The sequence below is a fragment of the Kogia breviceps genome, chromosome 9, assembly GCF_026419965.1.
Source record: "Kogia breviceps isolate mKogBre1 chromosome 9, mKogBre1 haplotype 1, whole genome shotgun sequence".
In the NCBI taxonomy this organism is placed as follows: domain Eukaryota; kingdom Metazoa; phylum Chordata; class Mammalia; order Artiodactyla; family Physeteridae; genus Kogia; species Kogia breviceps.
Window position 1 is genome coordinate 26,744,980 of NC_081318.1, and position 8,720 is coordinate 26,753,699.

Genomic DNA, 8,720 nt, shown 5'->3' on the forward strand with positions numbered 1-8,720 from the left:
ATGTAAGCTGGGACTGGTGGGGAAGGTGTTAAGTTCTGTGATAATTCAGGGAGAGCACCTCAGATGGGAGGAAGTCATGAAAGGTTTTATGGGGTACCTGGAGGGACAGACCTTCAGAAGGAGTTGATGAACGGCAGTGCGAGCAGTGGGCACTTCAGGAGGAGAGAGATTACTAAGCGGAGGAAAAGAAGAAGGCATCCTGGGATGTGACTGAAGAATAAATAAATAAATAGTCCAGTTTGGTTCCTATGCTATGTGTGAATAGAAACCTCATGAAGAATACTGATGAAAATATGTGAGAGCGTATGATAAAAAGGTATGGCTTTATGTCTTTGGCATTCCAGATGCTCTGTGTTCACCTGAGAAGCCCTGCCCTCCCTGTCCCCCGTACTCTCATACAATGTGTTCATTAGCAGTGGGGCATAGCAGCTTCCACTCTCCACATTCATACCTGGTCCTGAACTGAAAAAGGTTTTGTAGGGAGCTTGATTCCTCTGAGAAATATTTCAAATACTTCTATCAAGAAATTTTCTTCTCCGACCCTTCCCTGTCATTTTAAAAATTAGATGGAGTTTTCCTGATCGTCAAGGATTCTCCAAGATAACAGGTTGAGGTTTCTTCCTGACGATTTGAATTCATCTTGCATTTTTAAATACTCTTCAATTACCTTCTGTTGGTTTGGCTTTCTCTGTTCTCTTTCTAGGCAGCATATTCCCAGTATAGCCGATTATGGTAACCCTTCTCATAAAGAAAGAGGAAGAGAAAACGTTAAAAGTTTCTACAGTTTCACTATCATGTTTTATGAGTGTTCTCTCTTTCTTTCTGGAGAGTAGAAAAATATATGCTATATTTTCTTTGCCCTGGTCTTTTAGCGAAAGCAACGGAGGAGTATTTACTGAACCCCAGTTTTGCTTTGCTACTTAGATTGTTAGTTTTTGAATTCAAAGCATTCAGCATGGTGCCTACAATAGATAGGAATTACATTACTTCAGAGCTCAAAGTGATCTCAAAGTCTTCCAGTATTAATTACCCAGGTCTTTTTTTGTACGTACAAAACTGATTTTCTGAGAAGTTAACTGAGTTACCCAAGGTCACATAATTTGACCCTGGTTGGATACTGACTTATCATGAAAATTCGAAGAATAGAAAATCTCCTTTTAGGGATTATAAATAATAATTCTTTTCTACTTGGTCAGTTGGCTCACAGCAGTCTGTGAAATACTGTCTTGATTAAGATAACATATAGTAAGTGTTCAATAGGTACTTGCTCAATGAAAGGATAAACAAATCTTTAAATGAAAGAACACTCAGAAAACACAGTTTAGAAAAAATACAGATGGAAAACCAGGACTATGAGTTAAGGAGTGACAAAAGGAAAAGTAAGAAAATATAGTTTTTTGGTAACTGTGTTTAGACCATAAAATTAGCGGTCCAGCACTAATCAAATTATGTAAATATCTATGGCCATATACATGGTATATATATGTTCTGGACAAATTATAAAAACTGGATGCTATAATTCGCATTTCAAACCTCTCTATCCCAAAGTTATTAAGTCCAGGTATTCTAAAAGCCACGTTAGTCCTTTGCACATTTTATTTTATTTTATTTTTTTAAACATCTTTATTGGAGTATCATTGCTTTACAATGGTGTGTTACTTTCTGCTTTACAACAAAGTGAATCAGTTATGCATATACTTATGTTCCCGTATCGCTTCCCTCTTGCGTCTCCCTCCCTCCCACCCCTCTAGGTGGTCACAAAGCACCTGCACATTTTATTTTTTCAATCATTCACTCCATTCATTCAGTTAAACGCCTATTGCCGGCTTTGTGCAGTGGCAGCATGGTAGCCAATGAGGTTTATCTGAGGTACAGTTACTGCTAATTGGAAACACCTGCACGCCAAACACTGTGCTAAATCCTAGGGACAGAATAGTGTGGGATTTAGATACAATTCAGTCCCTTTTGGAGTTTACATTATGTGCAGTGCCTACACATAAGATTATTCCCTATATCAAGTACTTAGTGAAAATGTGAGTAGTGCTGAGAAAGGAAAGTTCAGGAAGAAAAGTGCTCTGAGAGTTTGTTATAGGGGATCCTGACCTAGTGGTAGTGTCAGAGAAAATTCCCTTGGGAAAGAGCTCAGGTAGAGGAAGGGAGTGTATTAAGGCTCCGTGTGGACGCAGACAGAGCAAGTCCAGGAACCAAGAAGGACCTAGAAGTCTGGCGAGCAAAAAGCAAAAGCAAGCATAGACCAGAGTTGGTATGAAACAAATTGTTGTTCCTCTACAAAGGGTTTCGGTTATATAGAGGTAGAGTAACTTCACTTCATCAGTTAGACTGCCCTTCTGTGGTTCACGGGACACTACTTATCATTGTTATTAGTAAACTGACTTCCTTTTATATTTTAATATAACAGCCACAATTGTTGGATTTTTTATTATATTTCACTGAATTGTGTTTCCACACTTTCACCCCAAATATTGCAATATGAAGTACGATAATAATTCATTAACTGAAGAGACTGTATTGTTATAAGTAGAAGATAATTATTTACTATCAAGTTATGAGACCTTTGATTCCTAGAACTCTGGTGCTAAATCAATTGTCCATTGCATTTACAAATTTGTAGAGGATTAGCAATCTTTTGCTTCCAGTGCTCAGAATTTAAAGATGGATTTAAAAACTAGTTTTAGTAATCAATCTCAAAGTGATTATTCTCTTGAACTAGTAATACTTTAATCAGTTGCGTGGCCGTTAAATGAAACATTTTCATTTCCTTTTAGTCCACCTGTTGTCAATTCCACAAACTGAATTCAGTTTTTTTTTTCACTTTTTAAGGATATAAATAATTCATATGCAATACATTCTGTGAAATCCATAGAAACCTTCTGAGGTGAATGCTTTGCTATATAGACAGGGATGTGACTGGTTTGTTTTACTCTCTTTCTACATAAACACCAAATTTAAGTATAACTACAGACAGTTTAAAATTTCCTAGTTAATATTTATTTTCCTGAGTTTTAAGAGGAAAAAAAAAATCTTTTGTAATTTTATTCCTTTTATTTGTATTTGTACTGATAATGTATTTAGAAACTTAGGTCTACCAGAATTTCTTTTCCCTAATCAAATAAAGTATGATGAACTTGCTAAAATTTGAAAGTTTGCTACAGACAGAATTTGGAAGTTTAAGGGAACAGTGTCTCTGAGGAGAAAAAGAAAGAGAGAGAGAAAAAGAGTGAAAGAGAGAGTGAGAGAAAGAGAGAGAGAAGAGAGGAGAGGATATTTGGGGGTGTCTAGAAGAAATTGTGATGGTGTGAGGGAAGCTTTCAAAAGAGTTCATAAAAATGACATAAACATATTTTTCTTATACCCTCTTCTCTCACTAATGACTTTTGTTCCTGAATTGTTTTTAATTCTGTTTACCAAGAAGAGTGGGCTCTGATCACCAGCGCTTTCAAGGCAATGGAAAAATGACCTATATCAGGAAGCATTTTGGTAATGGGGAAGTTATGTTGGGAGGTATGATTATGGGCTTTTGTCATTCTAAAAACACATCCATGTTTTTGTTTAAGAACATGTTTTAAACATGTAGACACATTTAAAAACTCTTCAGCTCGCTTCTATCACATTGACATTTCAAGTTTAAAGACTTTAAGACATTTATAAAGACAAATATGTTCTTTTGTGAATTATCAGTACATGAGCAGGAGGGACATCAAGAATCACACTTACGTCCCTGAAAGTCACGTGTGCCATGTTTTCTTTCATTTTGAAAATATGCTCTTGTACCGTATGGTTATGCTATTGTGGACAGGGTTTTGTTCTATAAAGTTTTATTCCTGCTTTCACTACTCCTAGAAGGAAGACCTTTTTTGGTTTGTTTCTCTATGTTTGGCTTAGCCTTAGTGACTTGGTGTTGGGGTAGCATTCTGTCCTGAATTACTCTGATTTGAATTCCAAATTGATTGCACAAACCCCACATCAACAGGTTGGCATTATTCTATGGGCATAATACAGTGATTGTTGGAGAAGTGTGGCTTGAAAGTCCACCCAGGGTGTCAGAGAGTAAATGGACCTTTTGTTGGCTTTGGGGGTTGGATTATTTTTCTTTGTCTTGCTGATTTTGAGATTGTTGGACAGAAATTTAACTTTTTCTTTATTTTCATTTTGGCAAGAGATTAAAAAATCTCGATAGTGTTTCTTTACAAGGCTTCATTGACTTCCATAAAACTTTGTTTCTGAAATAACTTTTATCTCCTGAAAACCTTTGGGCAGGACAAGCCAGGCATTTACATGGCATTTGCAACAATTAGAAAGTTCACTGGTTGGGACTGATCTTTGGTCACCGAGTTTAAAAAGATGGGATGCTGTAATGCCCACTGATTGTGTGATTGTTTAAACCTCACTCATAAAGGATTTGAGCTGAAGAGTCTTTGTCTAGGGCAGGCCTGTGAGATCCAGCTGCAGTGGTCCGGGAATGAATGCCTTTGTGTCAATGGTCAGCTCCCTCTGATATTTGATCAGCCCGTATTTGCATGGCAACCTATTTCTACATCAGCAAAGTATGCATATAATGCTGGGCTTTGTAATCTGGTTGAGAAAATGCATGGGTGTTCAGAGGTTTCCCCTATACTGTTACCTTTGGATGATTAAATCTAGTAGAAAGAAGTGTTATGTGAATAATGAAAAACACAGAATGATCAGATGAAGTTGAGTTAGGACCGTGACTTTGTTTCCAGTGCTGCAACTTCCTGTGGTCAAGATGAACTATCTGACTCGGCCACTTCAATTTTTCAAATTAACTAGAAAGTTTACAGAATCTTTATTTCATTTCCTCCAGACACAAGGACTATGTCATCAGGCTGCAGCCACTGAAAAAGGAGAGACAGTAAATTTTATGTTAGAGTCTTTTGGAGAGTAGAGAAACTCATACAAAGCCAGCTACATACACACACACACACACACACACACACACACACACACACACACACACACACACACACACTCTGCTATACAATGATACAGAAATGGAAAGTTAAGCTGGTCATACCGTTTCCTGATCTAGCTGTGGTAAATGCACTTAAACCTCCAGCGTCTTTCTGTTTTAAATGATAATCTCAGAAAGTCTCCAGCAATCTTTACATCATAAGAGACTTAGGAGCAACGTTTCCCTACAGAAATACAATTGGCATTTACGACAAGACAGTTCTTTTTTCTTTGTAACGTGTGACTTTCCTAATATTGCCGCATGTTTAGTACACCTGACCCCCAGGACCTAGATACCAGTAATATCTTCGAGTAGTTGTCCTAGAGAAAGCTCTTTTCTTGTCATCCCCATCCCCCATATTTCCAAGTGTCCCAGGGAAGCTATGGACTGGTGCCAGACCAAGCAGATTGCAAACCTCCGTAATGTATTATTATTACTGAAATATTCTGAAAAATACAGAGGCATAGCCACTATCCATAGTTGACCATGTTTCATGAAAATTCGAATATAAAAAGAAACATTCAATCCTAAAATTATAGAATACATACAGATAACTCCCGACTTTAAAAATACTATCCCAAGAGGGTTTTTATTTTTTTAATTAGTTATTTATAACTTTATACACACTTTCCCATAGAAACTGTTAGGCTGTATCTCCAAATTTTATTTAAGAAATCATAGACTTTTTTTATGAGTGTCATCCGGTAAGAGATCCTACAGAGATGAATTTGCCAAAGTCTAAAGTTTGTTTCATGTCCTTGAACTATTTCAGCATAATCCAGGGACAATGTAACTTGGGTTGACAAACTCACTGATTGAGATGTGATAGAATATCAATTAGTTTCTGTATTATGGGGTGTATACACATGCTCCACGGTGCTGTGTCCTGCTATCAAAGACCTGAGGCTTTACATTTGTAACCACCATGCGGGTGTCTGGTGAGTGAAGGGAAATGACAGCTCTGGATGGCTAGTGCCCCTAGGTCATGGCAATGCCTGGGCAAAGTCCTTTCATGACTGAGATGCCCATGTCTCTCAGATTCTTTCCTTTGGAAAGTGATAGAGAAGCTGCAATAATTTACTTCTGTGTTCACTTCACTCGTTAAATCGAATGCTGTTTCTAGCCAAGTTTACTGTTCCTGCATGTCTAAGAAATGATTTGTTACCTCTTATTTAGGGTTGACATTAATTTTACCTTCAGAAGGAGAAAGGTCTTCCTTATACCTCAGGGTTACTCTGGAAGAAACTCAGAGCCATCTTATATACAGCAGATACTCATTGTAGAGATAACATAGCATCAATAACAGCAAATATTTATAGTACTCACTGTATTCCAGAAGTGGAAATAAACATAAAGTGTTAGAAAACAGGTCTTTTTTTTTTTTGGCTGTGTTGGGTCTTTGTTGCTGTGCGCGGGCTTTCTCTAGTTGCGGCGAACGGGGGCTACTCTTCATTGGGGTGCGCGGGCTTCTCACTGCGGTGGCTTCTCTTGTTGCGGAGCACGGGCTCTAGAGCATAAGACCTTCAGTAGTTGTGGCTCACGGGCTGTAGAGCGCAGCCTCAGTAGTTGTGGCGCACGGGCTTAGTTGCTCTGTGGCATGTGGGATCTTCCTGGACTAGGGCTCGAACCTGTGCCCCTGCATTGGCAGGTGGATTCTTAACCACTGAGCCACAAGGGAAGTCCAGGATTATTATTAACATCAGAGATCACTGGTTTTCAAATGTTTTTAATCAAGTAAGAGAATAGAAATTGTAATCATATATTTAAAAGAGTAAAGTAGAAGTGCAGGTATTTTAAAAATCTTTAATAATAAAAGTGTATAATCATCTCCAACATATTTCAGAAACACACTAGTAAAATATTGCAAAAAAAATACGCATTAGTTTCTGTAGTTTTTGTTTCCTCACACAAATTATCTCTTCATCTATGCTCCCTAATAATTTTCTGTTGACTGTGATGTTAAACTTAATTTTAAACTATTTTTACTACTTATAATATAATATTGACTTTTTTCCAAGCTGGCTGAGGAAGATTTTAAAAAATTATCAAAAGTTCTACTGGCAGGAGTCTTACTATGTGATTCAAACAAAATTTTCAAAAGATTGAAGTCATATAATGCTTAGAGGTAAACTAGGTTTTAACACTTAATATTTTAAAATTCATGCTTTTACCCTCGTAAGAATAAGTTAAAGATATGATGGTTTAAAAATAAATGTTATGGGGCTTCCCTGGTGGCGCAGTGGTTGAGAGTCCGCCTGCCGATGCAAAGAACACGGGTTCGTGTCCCGGTCCGGGAAGATCCCACATGCCACGGAGCTGCTGGGCCCGTGAGCCATGGCCGCTGAGCCTGTGTGTCCGGAGCCTGTGCTCCGCAACGGGAGAGGCCACAACAGTGAGAGGCCCGCGTACCGCAAAAAAAATAAATAAATAAATAAAATAAATGTTATGAAAATAATGACTGAAAAGGCAAGGATTTAAGCCTGAATCAGTTGTCCAGGAGGATACATTTTTTTTTTATGTTCTCTTAGAATACTATGTCTGCTTTTAATTAAATGTCTGAGAAAAATTTTGTATTGTTTTGATTTATCAACAAGAAAGTAAACCTTGCCACAATAGTCAATATCAATTACATAGAAGATAATAAACACCAAACCTCTCAAACTGAATAAAAATATTTTTCCATTGGAATTCAATGTTTTGCTTTAAAAAAAAATAGAGGTGCAGCAGGGCAACCTCAATATAGAATTTTTATTAAGTTTGGGTAAATTTAAAATCAAATCAAAATTGTATAAAAGAGTTCCATTTTGTCCTAATTCTCTAGAAATACTCTTGTCCAGGAGCCAAAAGGAGACTTCTTTATTGGATGCCCTAAAATTTCGCTTCTTGAGTAATCGCTCCCCCAAAAGCTCCTGGCCCTTCAGAACCCCATGTGGAGCTCATAGAGGCAATGAGCTTCAATGTGTAGTTTCCAATTCTTCATTCATTTTATAGCATTCCTGTTATTTCTTCAGGCAGCTGCAATGGAGGGTGTCAGGATAAACTTATGTTTGAAATGGGTACAGAGAAGGAAAAGGAAAAGAATTGCAAATCTGAGCAACTGGATGCTTCTGAAGCCTTACTATCAGGGCTCACTGTAATGTTGATATTTCTTTCTCTGTATTGTTTTAACGTGGCTGGTCTCTGTGCCAGGATGTCTGTAGCTTCCGTTGGAAGACTCCAAGGGTGGCGGGCAAAAGTGATCTGGAGGATCACTCATTCACACATCTGGTGGTTGATGCTGGCTGTTGGCAAAGACATCAGCTAGGGCTATGGGCTGAACACCTACTTGTGACCTCTTTATGTGACCTGAGCTTCTCACAGTGGGGAGGCTGGGTTCTGAGGGTCAGTACCCTGAGTAGAGCCAGATGGAAGCTACATCTTTTTTCTAATCTAGCCTCAGAAATCATATAGTGTTACTTTATGGGTTGGAGCAGTCACAAGCCTGCCCAGATTCAAGGATTGGGGAAATAGACTCCACCTCCTGATGGGAAGTGGCAGTTTTGGACCAGAATATGGGTTTGGGGAGTATATGGGACCACAGATATTAATATTACTGTGGTCATTTTGGAAAATACAATCTTTTGCATCCTGTAGAAAGGCAGCTCTAATCACTAAATCACTTTGTCACAGAAAGTCTAAATCTGCTTTAAAGCGGCCCATTCATTTGCTCTAACCTTACTCTCTGCACATG

At 38.1% G+C, this 8,720-nt stretch overlaps 1 non-coding gene across 1 annotated transcript; it reads left to right on the forward strand.

The window, feature by feature from the left end:
- The first annotated feature begins 1,824 nt into the window (after nt 1-1,824).
- LOC131763095 (U4 spliceosomal RNA) lies at nt 1,825-1,971 on the forward strand. Its single transcript, XR_009337496.1, has one exon. It is a non-coding gene; the product is annotated as a U4 spliceosomal RNA (small nuclear RNA).
- Nucleotides 1,972-8,720: the final 6,749 nt, after the last annotated feature.